The following is a 13,356-nucleotide window of genomic DNA, read 5'->3' as shown; positions in this document are numbered from 1 at the left end:
TCCAATGATTTTTCAAAGAAAAGGTTTAACAACAGTATATTAATAATGAATTTTGAATAAATTTTGTAATTTAAAATGGGAATGCTGACTATCGCAATCATTATAAGGCACGTAGGGTTAGAAGGTAAGGGGCCACCGAAAAATAGGTGCGTCGGTGGCCATGGAATTTGAGGGTGGGCATAGCACCGGGCATCGCAACACCACCCGCGGCGCCCCTCTATATATTCGGCCCTTTTCCCTTTCTTTAACTTTCCAGCTTTTTTTTTGTTCTTTTGAATTTCAGCTTTAGTAACCGGCCATGTCCGGTTCGGTAAATTTTTTTTTGCGTTTGATTTTTTTTTGAAGTTTAAATTTTTTGAATGTTAACGGTCTGTCCGTGACATCCGGTTCGGCCGGATGTTGTTTTATTTTGAATTATAAGCGTTTTGAGTCGTCTCTGCGCTTCTGTCGATATTTTTTGAATTTGACAGCTGTTAGTTTGATAGGCATGATAGGAATTTTTTTCTGTTTATGGCGCAGGAACATTAAGGTTGGCAAGGACCCGCCCCAACCGACAATGACTAGCCACTATGCACCACAACATCATGCCGACCGCCTTCCTTACTGCTTGCAACGATAATGCGTTTCCATAACATATACTGTCTTTCTTGGTATAGTGTTCGGAAAATTATTCGTGACGAGTTCTACAATATATCGCCTTAACACTGGATGACACAAATTTAAATTATTGCATACGAGAAGTGTGGATCTCGGCCTTTTCCTTGGATAGTTCCAAATCTCTTATCCAATCATTAAGTTGTGCTTGTGACAGAACGTTTCTCTCGTTTCCCATGCGAAATTCAGTACAACTTGATTCCCCGCACTCAGATATTACTGTTGGCAATGGAACTGGATCCACAACTGCCGTTGAATGTAGTACTGGTAATGTCACTGTAGATACGCTGGCATAGGTTACTCTTCTTGATCTTCCAACGCCAAGTACTTTTGTTTGACAAATATAACACTCCATTGAATGGTAAGTATGTTCTCTCCATATCATTGGTGTACCAAATTTTATTTGTTGTCCTGATTCCGACTGAATCAATTCTACTCGACACGATGTACACAAAGTGTTCGATGTCCATGGTTTTTCAGCATTTTTAGGCTCAATGCCAAAATACTTGGAGTATAAAGTTTTGATATGATCTGAGAACACTCGCCGTCGCCTTATGATAGTATATTGGACACACATGAAACACAACATATCTGGATCGTTATTACACTCAAATTCTCGCGTCCTTTTACTCATTTTATTTTTTTTTTAATAAATCACGGTTTTGAAATTTTATTTATAAACTGAACTATCTCCGGCAAGCCTTGCAGATGTTATGAAGTTTTAAGGCGCATTAACTCATATTTATACTCGGAACAAGAATAAAATTGAAAAAATCAAATCTTACCTAGAGAGAAAGGTTCCTTTTTATACGAAGCCGGGAAAAGAAAATACTACCTGCTTTAGATGTAGGCTTCAAAAATTTTCTGTGTCTTATAATTTCGAAAATCTACCTGCATTCTTACCCATAAGTGACGGAAATACATGTTCATAACTATACGCCTACAGCAGGTTTCTTACCCAAACACTCTTCCTTCGATGCAACTATTCTATATCCTATAAAACAATTTGGGTATTAAAAGTACTATTTGATTTATTTAAAGAAAAAGTATTATCATTGTTATGGTGTTATTCGTTTCTTCGGATAATATCCAGTTTGCACTTTATACCTTTAATATATGTATGTATATGTGGTGTCAACCACATAACCGGTTTGGCTTTCTTGTTGAGTCTCTGATGCACTCACCTAATTTGGCAAGTCATAAATTCTAAAAGAGTAAGTCTACGCACACGAGCTGACCGCTTAACATCGTTTTCGCAAATTAATAAATAATATATTTTGTTAAATTTAGTAAATATTTTAGTTATAATAAAGACTTAAAATTAAATTCGTGTGTAATTATTTGGACCCTAATTACCACATTGGTGACCCCGACCTGATCTTTTTTTAGTCCGAACCGCGTTTAAATACGTATGTATAAAAAAAACTGAAAAGGAAGAATATCGACGTGTTAAATCATACATTCAGCGCATCAACCAACCAACGCGTCCATAAAACATTTAATTGTGTCGTGTTTCTTTGCAAAATATTCAGAAAACTAAATTTCGTGCATATATAATTCCACATGCGGTTTGAACATTTTATGCAATTCTAATGCTGAAATTTTTTTTTTCAATTTCGGTTTTCTAAGGTCATTTCATTGTCATAGAATAGCGGTTGATACCTACCTGCAAAAAAAAAATTTTTAAAAAAAAAACAACTTTGAGCGGTAATTTTAGTAACTGGACAAATTACTAGCGCAACTAATCGCCTCTCTGGTAAAAAACACTCAATAATCGCGAGTCATAACTGAACTAAAAAATACCTTATTGGTTAGCACGTTGTGTTGGTATAATTGCGACGTTCTCCGTCGTTGACTCAAGTATTTCGTTTGTTATGCCTATTGATACTCCATCACAGAAACCGAACGTCGAGAAGATAATGAGCACTGCTACTCGTAACGTTAAGGCGCCTCCATTTAGCAGCGAGAAACCCTCTCTTTGGTTTGCTCAACTCGAGGCTCAATTCGTTAATCATGGTATCGAGACAGAAAAAGAAAAATTGTATCAAACCATTCCACTTATCGATATACGTTCTGCAGCGGAAGTAGAGGACCTGATTATCAACCCACCAGGCACTAATCCGTACCAGCACCTAAAAAGTACGCTGATTTCGCGATTCTCCAAGTCCAAGGAGGCCAAATTACTCCAACTTTTGGACAAAGAAAGTATGGGTGATCGAACGCCATCGCAACACTTACGCCATTTAAAAGCACTTGTACCCGATATTGATGAAGAGGTGCTTAAAACGCGTTGGCTTTCTCACCTTCCTCAACAAACTCGTGTGTGCCTTGTAATGCATAAAAATGTTGGCATAACAGAACTTGCAGATTATGCAGACAAACTTCATGAAGTTTATCATCCCCAAGACTGCGCCGCCGTATCGCGACCACCTGATTTGCGCGAAGATATCGCTGCTCTCATTAAACAAGTCGCGTCGTTAACAACCTCTATCTCAAACTTACAGTCAAGACAATCCAGATCTCGATCGCAAACTCCCTCCCTCCGATCGGGCCGTGCAATAAGTAAATCTTCAACGAAAAAGCTGTGCAATCAAACAGGCATTTGTTGGTATCATACCAAATTTCAATCGAACGCTCGTAAATGTCTACCAGGTTGCAAGTTTCAGGAAAACTCTCGGGAGAGTCGCTAAAGGTGGGTAACGACTCTCTTTCGTCCAACTCCTGCCGCTTGTTTGTCACAGACCAGGCAACGGGGGATAAATTTCTCATCGATACTGGCTCCGACATTTCCGTTTATCCATGCCGTATTCAAAGCAAACAACGTGTTCCACTTTCATACCATTTATTCGCCGCCAATGGCACTCCAATTAACACGTACGGTACTAAAATGTTGATATTAAATCTGGGACTACGTAGAGATCTCCCATGGCGTTTCGTCATTGCTGATGTCACCCGTCCTATCATCGGTGCTGATCTACTGAGCCATTTCGGCTTGTTAGTGGATCTTAAGAGAAAGAGCTTAACTGACGGTCTCACCGGAATTTCAACTGCTGTAACAACAAAAGATTTATTAAATGCACAGCTAGCAGACACCGAGCTGCAAAATATGCTGCTCAACCCAACATCGTCGCTTCACTTACGCCAGCTTCATTTTAACGACAACAGAATCAAAATATACTGTGACGTTTCGTCAGGTAGTGTCCCCAAAGTATTGCGCTTCAAAATTTTCAATGCGCTACACTCTCTTTCTCACCCAGGCCAACGCGCGTCCCGAAAACTAGTTGCTTCACGGTACGTGTGGCCAACGATGAATGCAGATATTGCTCGCTGGACTAAATGCTGTCTAAAATGTCAAGCCAATAAAATAACTCGTCACACGTCGTCTCCGACTTCAAATTTTGACTTACCAACGCAAAGATGCGAACATGTTCATATAGATTTGGTTACTTTACCAGTTTCGCGTGGATTCACACAATGCTTAACAATCGTAGACAGATTTACACGTTTCCCCCAGGCAATCGCAGTCGAAAGCGGTACAGCGCAAACAGTAGCGCGCAGTCTAGTGAACAGCTGGATTTCGTTGTTTGGCGTGCCGCTGAAAATTACTTCAGATCTTGGCAGACAATTTGAATCAGATTTGTTTTATCAACTAACTAAGATTCTGGGCAGTAAGCATTTGAAAACAACACCATACCATCCACAATCAAATGGCTTGGTAGAACGTCTGCACAGGCAGTTAAAATCCGCTTTATTATGTCATGGACAAGACTGGTACGACGCGTTACCCGTGGTGCTTCTCGGACTCAGAGCCGCTTCGAAAGAAGATATCGGTGCGACGTCAGCCGAGTTAGTGTTCGGTGAGCCAATTCGCTTGCCAGGTGAATTTTTGCATCCATCAAATACGAATTCATCAGCACACGAATTAATAGCATCACTCAGGCATTACTTTCACTCGCTAACTCCAGCACAGACATCCAGACATAGTCGCAAAAACATATTTGTTTTCAAAGATCTAGCCAGCAAGCTTATCTTTTTTCAAATTAAACAGAGCTTTACGTAAAGAAAAAATATCTGGAAAAAAGCTGTGGGTTTGGAATACTGCCCTCGTAAAAATATTTGTTTTCATATTTTTTCATAAAAAAAACCAAAATCTGAAATGATAAGCTAATATCTCGAAAACTATCTGGTTGAGCAAAAAACAATGTATGATGCATTTATAGAAAATTTTATCATCTTTCCGATTCTGTAAACTTCTTTGCCATTGCTTGACTCTTTCATGAGATATACTAATTAAAGGAGCCATCTTTTTGGTTTTTTCGAATAACGGTAAATTGCAAATATCTCAAAAACGGTACCATAGAATCAAAAATGAACTCAATTTTCGAAATCAGGGGGTGGCTTTACATACGAAACGGCGTTTCTGATGAAGATAAAAAGTTGAAATTCGTGGTACAGTTTTATTAGTGGCATTGATCTGAAAGACGCGTTCTTCCAGATCAAATTTACGGAGTCCTCCAAGGAAAAAACAGCATTCGCGGTTCCGGAGAGGCCCCTATACCACTTCAAAGTAATGCCCTTTGGCCTGTGCAATGGACCGCAGACTATGAGCAGGCTGATGGACAAGGCAATCCATTCGCGTCTGCGGGAGAATGTCTTTGTCTACCTGGACGACCTGATGGTATGAAGTACAAACAGAAAGAAATACGATAATTAGGGTACTTGATAGGCAGCGGGTGTTTGAAAGTTGATCCAGGGAAAATAGAAGCGATGCAAAACTTCCCGATCCCTAAATCCCCTCGGCAGGTGCGTAGATTTGTGGGCATGGCGAATTGGTACAGGGCATTTATTACCGATTTTGCTGACTTCGCAGGTCCCTTGACCGGCTGTTTCCGTAAGTCATAAGGCCCGTTCAAGCTTACCTCTGAAGCTATAGAGGCCTTCGAAAAACTAAAAGTAGCCTTGAGTTCCGCTCCTGTCTTGGCCCAACCTGATTTCTCAAAAGAATTTGTAGTCCAATGCGACGCTTCCAAAATAGGTGTTGGCGGAGTGTTGTTCCAGGTCGATGATGAGGGCGCTGAGCATCCAATCGCGTTCGTGTCGAAACAGCTGAATAATGCTCAACGCTTATTGTATAGCTGGAATGTCTCGCCGCTATAGTCAGCGTGAAGCGCTTCCCACCCTATGTCGAAGGATTACCGTTTCGGATTATCACGGACCACTCCAGTCTCAAGTTGTTGATGACGCAAAAGGATTTGAGCGGGAGGTTGGCGAGGTGGTCGCTCCTGCTGCAAAGATACGACTTTAAAATGGAACATCGTAAAGGTACTACATTCAGGTACCCGATGCGCTTTCGCGGTTTGATACCGATGAGTTGACTTTCACTACCACACCCGGGGGAAATATATTTAGTCTCTCCTGAATTTAGCAGTAACGAATATCTAGATTTGATTAGGACCGTCACCGAAAATGAGGAGTCTCTTCCGGACGTACGAGTGGTGGACGGTGTAATTTTCAAAAGGGTTAAATTTCGTAAGGGGATGGAAGGGGAAGAAGACTCGCTGTGGCGTTTATGGTTGCCAAAAGGGTTGACTGAGAAAGCAGTGAGATTAGCTCATGACGCTAACCGGAGTTACCATGGCGGGTAGCAGAAAACCTTAGAACGTGTTAGGCAAAAGTACTTATGGCCACAGCAGGCTAAGGACGTCGGACGCCGAGACCGCCTACAAAGAATACCTTTCCATCTGAGAGGCCATTTCAGCGATTATATTGCGACTTTCTAGGGCCTTATCAGAGATCTAAGCGGCGAAATCAATTTCTTTTTATAGTATTGGACCATCTTTCAAAATATGTTTGGCTAAAGCCCATGAAGAGAGCCACAACTGCTAACGTTACAAATTACTTCGCTTCAGAAATTTTTCCAGCTGTAGGGGTCCCTGAGTTTATTCATAGTGACAATGGTAAACAGTTTATATCGAAGGAAATGAGCCTATTTTTAGAAAATTATGGAGTGACACACGTGAGGACGGGGTTATATTCTCCTCAGGCGAACGCCTCCGAACGAGTCAATAGAGAAATTATTTCTAAAATAAGAATTACGATAGTGAGCAGGGCTGACAAGTTGACTAATATTCGCGACCTAATTTGTAGGAATTTAGACCAGGCAAAGGACAGGGGAATAAACACCTATAACAAGCGCTATAGGCAAGTCAACTACAACGAAGGTCAGGAAGTCTTCCGGAAAAACTTTGCTTTGAGTAACTTAAAACAGGGCATTAACGCCAGATTCCTGCCAAAATACCTTAAGTGTCGATTGCTCCGAAAAATACGCAATGCACTGTATGATCTCGAAGATCTAAACGGGAAATTGATAGGTCGCTTCCATGCTCCGGATTTTTTTTTTTAAACTTATAAATTTGATTTTTTTTACCCTGTCTTGGCGTTTTGGCGGTCGGGGACATCTCGCCCAGTATTCTCCCCGAGCAATGATAGCATAGGTTGTTCACACGCGTACTCACCGAGAACCGTGAACAGCCTGGCAGTCCAAACTTGGGTTGGACTAGCCTTACGGAGTTTGGACGAGTTCTCCTTTACCAAAATGTCTACATCTATATATTTTTTTTGCCTTTCTGTGGGGGCGATAACCGCTAGAACCATACGGAGTTTTGACGAGTTCTCCATAACAAATGTCTAATTGCCGCAAATCCCTTTAAACTAAGAAACAAAATTAATTCACTATTTGACTTAACTTTTTTTTTGATGGACCCTTGTTGCCCGGCTGGCTTCGCGGTAGAACTTTGAGATTCTTATCTTAGGGGTGAGTCGTTCCCCACGTTGCTTGGCATCGGAGGTTCCTGGAAGTGGCTTCCCACAGATGAACCGCTCTCCTGTTCGCTTCATCGTCAGGTCTTTAAAGCGAAGCAGGTTTGTTAGGATCGACTTGGGAGATTCAACCTTGGAACGTACCAGTTGGCTAGTGATAGGAAAAAAGGTAGGATTCACCCTCACTCTTGTCATGGGTGGTTAAGAAAACATTTTGTTAGTTTCGTGCGGGTGGTATCGCCAAAAATTCCCATGACATTGACGAATTTTCAATAACACCTGGCTCAATTGTGTAGGTGGCTCATCTCATCAGCTGATTTTATTCGTTTCATTGTACTGGCATAGAGATTGTCAAAAGGAGATGGCAAACGCAAAATGCATCCGATTCATGGGCAATTATGCACTGTCGTGGTGGTAAAATTTTACCTAATTTAGCGCACGACGTTCCCACAACACACAAAAGTTGCAAAGTTTTACGCTTTCTCTGCGTTCTATTCACCTAACATCAACACAAAGGTTTGACAGCCGGAACACGATATGTATAAGGCTGTAGGGATGAGCAAACCATAACAATAAACCAATCGATAATCGGCGCCACAGTTAGATATTTGCGTTTTTCCATCGCTGAATGGAAAAGAAAAACATTTTCTTCGAGACGATTAATTGCGCGGCCATTTTCTGGGGTAGAGAGAAAAAAAAAAAGAAAAAGCGAGCAATCACCAATCAAACCTGCTCCAATTATAATTAATTGATATCTTTAAAAGAAAATTTTGAAAATCTAAGGATTTATTGAAGAGTTTTTCTTGCCAATGGCACAATTTAATAGTTTTTCTAGCGACAACAAACGAAAGAAATAAAAGCCGTAGATACAGAATTGGAAGTGCAAAAACTTGCGAAAAGTTGTAAACCCACGATGGGAGATGAAAATTTTACATGGTACCAAAGTGTTAGCTGTCACGATTGTAATGTTATCCGAGAAAACCAGTAATCGAATCCCGAATTGGGTCACTGTGTCAATCTATTGGCAATACATATTTCTAAGTAAAGAAAGATCATTGATCCAAAGAAGAGCATTAATTTAAAAGAGAAAAGTCTGGCTTACTAAACAACCAGAGGATTTTCAAATTCACTCATAGACAACGAATTGGTAAGAAACTAGCAAATATTGCAAAGAGTTTCAAGATAGAGGAGCTCCAGTAGCAGCCATATTTCTGGCGGCCCACGTACTTGAAAAAAGGAGCTCAGCCACTAGTAATAGCCCACGGCCCCACGATACTTTCCACCACCATCAGCGCAAAGTTACGCGTCAAACGCCGCACGATCACTATAAACCGCGCCAACACCACGTGCTAATACTACCAGGCGCAACCACAAACATTTCGTCGCCCCACCCACGAGCGTAACCGCCGCCATCTCCGCCAACAACCAACGCCAGTGGCCCCAACCAACAATCGGAAGCGCCAACCAAGCGCGCAACATCCACCAGGCTTACCACCACCACCAGCTAACACAACAGCAAGGCCACTTCATATATGCCCACCCACGCAAGCCGGGCACAGCAACAAGCGCCGGCCACAACAACCCGAGAAGGGCCGCCAAGCCTAGGCCTGCTGCACCAGTACCGGTAACGGCAACCTATCAGCAAGGACAGTATATTGCCAACCTCAACAACCACCCAATTTACCAGCAACAAGCGGTGAGTTCGTTCCGTATTCGGAAACCAAAATTTTTTTTTCTACCTTTAAACCTAATCAATTTATGAAATAACACACTTAAATATACGCTTAAAATTGTGCATATACATGAGTTGTAAAGGGTGCTTTTAAATTTAATCAGTTAAGTTTGTTTTTTGGTTTCGGGTTTACAGTCCAATTAATCAGAAAAACGCCTTTTTTATTTTCTCGCCAACGTTTGGACCTTTTATTTTGGTCTTCTTTAGGGCCTAATGACAAAAAAATATAAAACTTAGTATAAAGGCCTTGCATTGCAAAAGAGGGTTAATAATTATTAATTACATATACACACAAAAGTACATATATAACACAATTATTGAAATCACAGATTCTTTCTCAAAATTACTGCGTTCTCCCTTGTCCAGTTGTTTTGTATAGATATTTTGTTTTCTGCATTGTGCAGAAATGGTCATATATAAAATTTTAAATAATAGGGCTTTGGGATTAGTATTTTATAAATTTGAATACAATTGAAAAGAAATAAGTAATAAAATGAACACAATGTAAATTCAAACAACAAACTATATATATACGTATTTGACATTTGTTGATATTTTGTCAGCTGGTTCGTGCTTGATGGACTATCTAGAGCAGCTGATGATTGTTGACATCTTTAGAAAATACACGTATAGATGTCGCTGATGTTTTTAGCTTCTACGCTTCTTTTATTAACGCAGCTTTTATCAGCTTTAATAAATATTTCTTCTAATAGGATTCTTTTTCCCCAACTTTTCACTCTAGCCAATGCTTTAGTTCCTTCGAAGTCAAATCTATGTCCAAAAGTAATAGCGTGGAGGGCGAGTGCACTTTTTTCTGTTTCTTTCTTCTCAACAGTTTTTCTATGTTGATTTAGGCGTTTGTATAAATGTTGAGATGTAGTGCCTATGTAACTTTTTCTTGGCAGGCAGTCGATACAGTCTATTTTGTATACAACGTTATTTTCTTTATTTGTTGGTATTTTGTCTTTAATCTTGTTGTACATTTTCCCAACATTGTTTTTATTATTGTACGCAAAACGGACGTTGGCAGTGAACTCTTTGAATTTGTTTGTAATATATTTTGTAACATACGGGAAATATGAAATTGTCATAGTTTTAATTTCTGCTAATTGTTGTTGGGCGTTGGTGCTCGTTAATATTGGGTCGGTGTTTTTGTTGTTGATGGGCATTTTATAAGGTTTTTTTAATCTTGAAACCAATTTTGGCGGATAATCATTCGCTTTGAGGATGCCTTTTATAATTAATTTGTTCTTGTTGTTGTATTTTTCATCACTTAAGTTAAGAACTCTGTTTATTAACCCTTTTGCTGCGCTGATTTTTTGGGTTAATGGATGTATTGACCTATAATTCAAGATAAGACCTGATGAGACTGGTTTATGGTACCAGTCCGTGTTAAAGATTCCATCCTGTGTGTTTCTGAAAATAACCATATCCAAGAATGGTAGCATATTTTGTTGTTCTTTTTCAAATGTGAACTCGATTCCTGGTTCTCTGGCATTGAATATTTTTAAGATCGATGGAAGGATGTGTTCAGGTAGTAGTAAGTATAGGTCGTCTACGTCTTTCTTAATTATGCTAATGTTGCATTCTAGTTCTTCTTTTACTCTCTGAATGGCTCGTTCTAAAACATTGTCCATTAGAATTTCTACTAGAATATAGCTGATGGGTGATCCCATTGGGCAGCCGAAATTCTGTGCATAGAACTGTTCGTTAAATTGAAAATAGCTATTTTTTGTGCAAAGAGTAATCATTTCGATAAATTCACTTTGCGAAAGATTTGTGATGGATTCAATTTCCCCCCACCTATCGTTTAAGATTCTTAAAATAGAATGAACTGACGCATTTGTAAATAGGCTTTTTACGTCAAATGATACCTGTATTTGGCCCGGTTCGTGTGTTTGTTGGGCGATGAATGCTTTAAATTCAAATGCATTGCGTATGTAGAACTGCGATTTTGGTATTTTGGCTAGAATCGCTGTTGCATATTTCGACAGTGCTGTTGTTGGTCCATCATAGTCGGCGGAGATCGGTCTAAGTGGCATTGGATTTTCGCTTTTGAGGTGTTTTGGTGCGAAGTATATCCTTGGTGGGTTTGCGTTGTACGTTGTAAGTTTCCGTTTAGTTAGGGAGTCTATTTTACCTCTATTGAATAGGGTTTTTACAAACAGATTATTTTTGATTTGTATTTTGTTTGTTGGGTCAGTTATGGCGTTGTATGTGTCAGTGTCGCTGAGCATCTCCTCTCCAAGTTTAAGTACGTCGTTTTTGTACATAAACACAGATTTATTTCCTTTATCCGATCTAGTGCATATTATTTCAGGATTGTTCTTAAAAAACTGTATGCAACTTTTTTCTTTTTGTAGTAGGAAGTTTTCTAAATTGGATTTTCTTGCTGTTGATTTGGCTTGTAATATTGTGCGTGTCACCGTTTGTCTGATTTCGTTTCTGTTTTGGGGATCTACGCAATTTTGCATAATGCACTCCACTTCTGCTATTACCTGTTTGGTTGGTAGCTTGTTAGGAGTTGTTGGTAGTCCAAGGTTTGGGCCTAAGCCCATTAAGAGCACAACGTCTTTTGGTAAATTTATAGTTGTTGCATTGTGTATAAAGCATGTTGTGTCAGATGTGATGTGTGTTCGTATTCGAGTTGATTCTAGTTTGTTGTACTTTGTGTTCAAGTTATTTATGGTTACTTCGTGTCTATTTTGATAGCTCATTTCTTGTGTTCGGAAAAAATCATTTTTGTTAGGTAAGCTTCTGGATTGGATAATTGATCTTAGATTATTGATTTATTGTTCTAGTCGATTGATCTTACAAAAGGAGATTTTTATTTCCAAGTTAAGTATTTTCCTTCGAAAATCTGAAATTAACTGGCCAATCTGTTTGTTGTATGGTGTGTCATCTTCCAAACTTTGGAAGGTGCAGCTTACGTTATTTATTATATGTTTTGGAATGATATTGTTTTTCCGACATTTGAGTAAAAAGAATTTCCGCGCCCTAAGTTTTGCTAATTTTATGTTGTTTGTTGCGAAAGCCTTCAATAAAGTTTTGGTTTCTTGGCCATATTGTATGGCAATCTTGTCAAAGAATGGATTTCCCTGTGTACCCGGCGTATTATTCATATTTTTTGTACTACCGACTGTTTTCTTTATTTATTGTAAATTTGTTTTTTGGTTTCGGGTTTACAGTCCAATTAATCAGAAAAACGCCTTTTTTATTTTATTTAAGGTTTTCGCAACAAACAACATAAAATTAGCAAAACTTAGGGCGCGGAAATTCTTTTTACTCAAATGTCGGAAAAACAATATCATTCCAAAACATATAATAAATAACGTAAGCTGCACCTTCCAAAGTTTGGAAGATGACACACCATACAACAAACAGATTGGCCAGTTAATTTCAGATTTTCGAAGGAAAATACTTAACTTGGAAATATAAATCTCCTTTTGGAAGATCAATAGACTAGAACAACAAATCAATAATCTAAGATCAATTATCCAATCCAGAAGCTTACCTAACACGAATGATTTTTTCCGAACACAAGAAATTAGCTATCAAAATAGACACGAAGTAACCATAAATAACTTGAACACAAAGTACAACAAACTAGAATCAACTCAAATACGAACACACATCACATCTGACACAACATGCTTTATACACAATGCAACAACTATAAATTTACCAAAAGACGTTATGCTCTTAATGGGCTTAGGCCCAAACTTTGGACTACCAACAACTCCTAACAAGCTGCCAACCAAACAGATAATATCGAAGTGGAGTGCATTATGCAAAATTGCGTAGATCCCCAAAACAGAAACGAAATCAGACAAACGGTGATACGCACAATATTACAAGCCAAATCAACAGCAAGAAAATCCAATTTAGAAAACTTCCTACTACAAAAAGAAAAAAGTTGCATACAGTTTTTTTAGAACAATCCTGAAATAATATGACCTAGATCGGATAAAGGAAATAAATCTGTGTTTATGTACAAAAACGACGTACTTAAACTTGGAGAGGAGATGCTCAGCGACACTGACACATACAACGCCATAACTGACCCAACAAACAAAATACAAATCAAAAATAATCTGTTTGTAAAAACCCTATTCAATAGAGGTAAAATAGACTCCCTAACTAAACGGAAA

At 39.1% G+C, this 13,356-nt stretch overlaps 1 long non-coding RNA gene across 1 annotated transcript in view; it reads left to right on the top strand.

The window, feature by feature from the left end:
- LOC137234280 (uncharacterized) overlaps nt 1-13,356 on the top strand; it is a 105,745-nt gene that overhangs the window by 53,285 nt on the left and 39,104 nt on the right. The window lies entirely within an intron of this gene.

This window comes from Eurosta solidaginis, chromosome X (genome assembly GCF_040869045.1).
Source record: "Eurosta solidaginis isolate ZX-2024a chromosome X, ASM4086904v1, whole genome shotgun sequence".
Taxonomy (NCBI): domain Eukaryota; kingdom Metazoa; phylum Arthropoda; class Insecta; order Diptera; family Tephritidae; genus Eurosta; species Eurosta solidaginis.
This window is presented reverse-complemented; position numbering and strand designations above follow the sequence as displayed.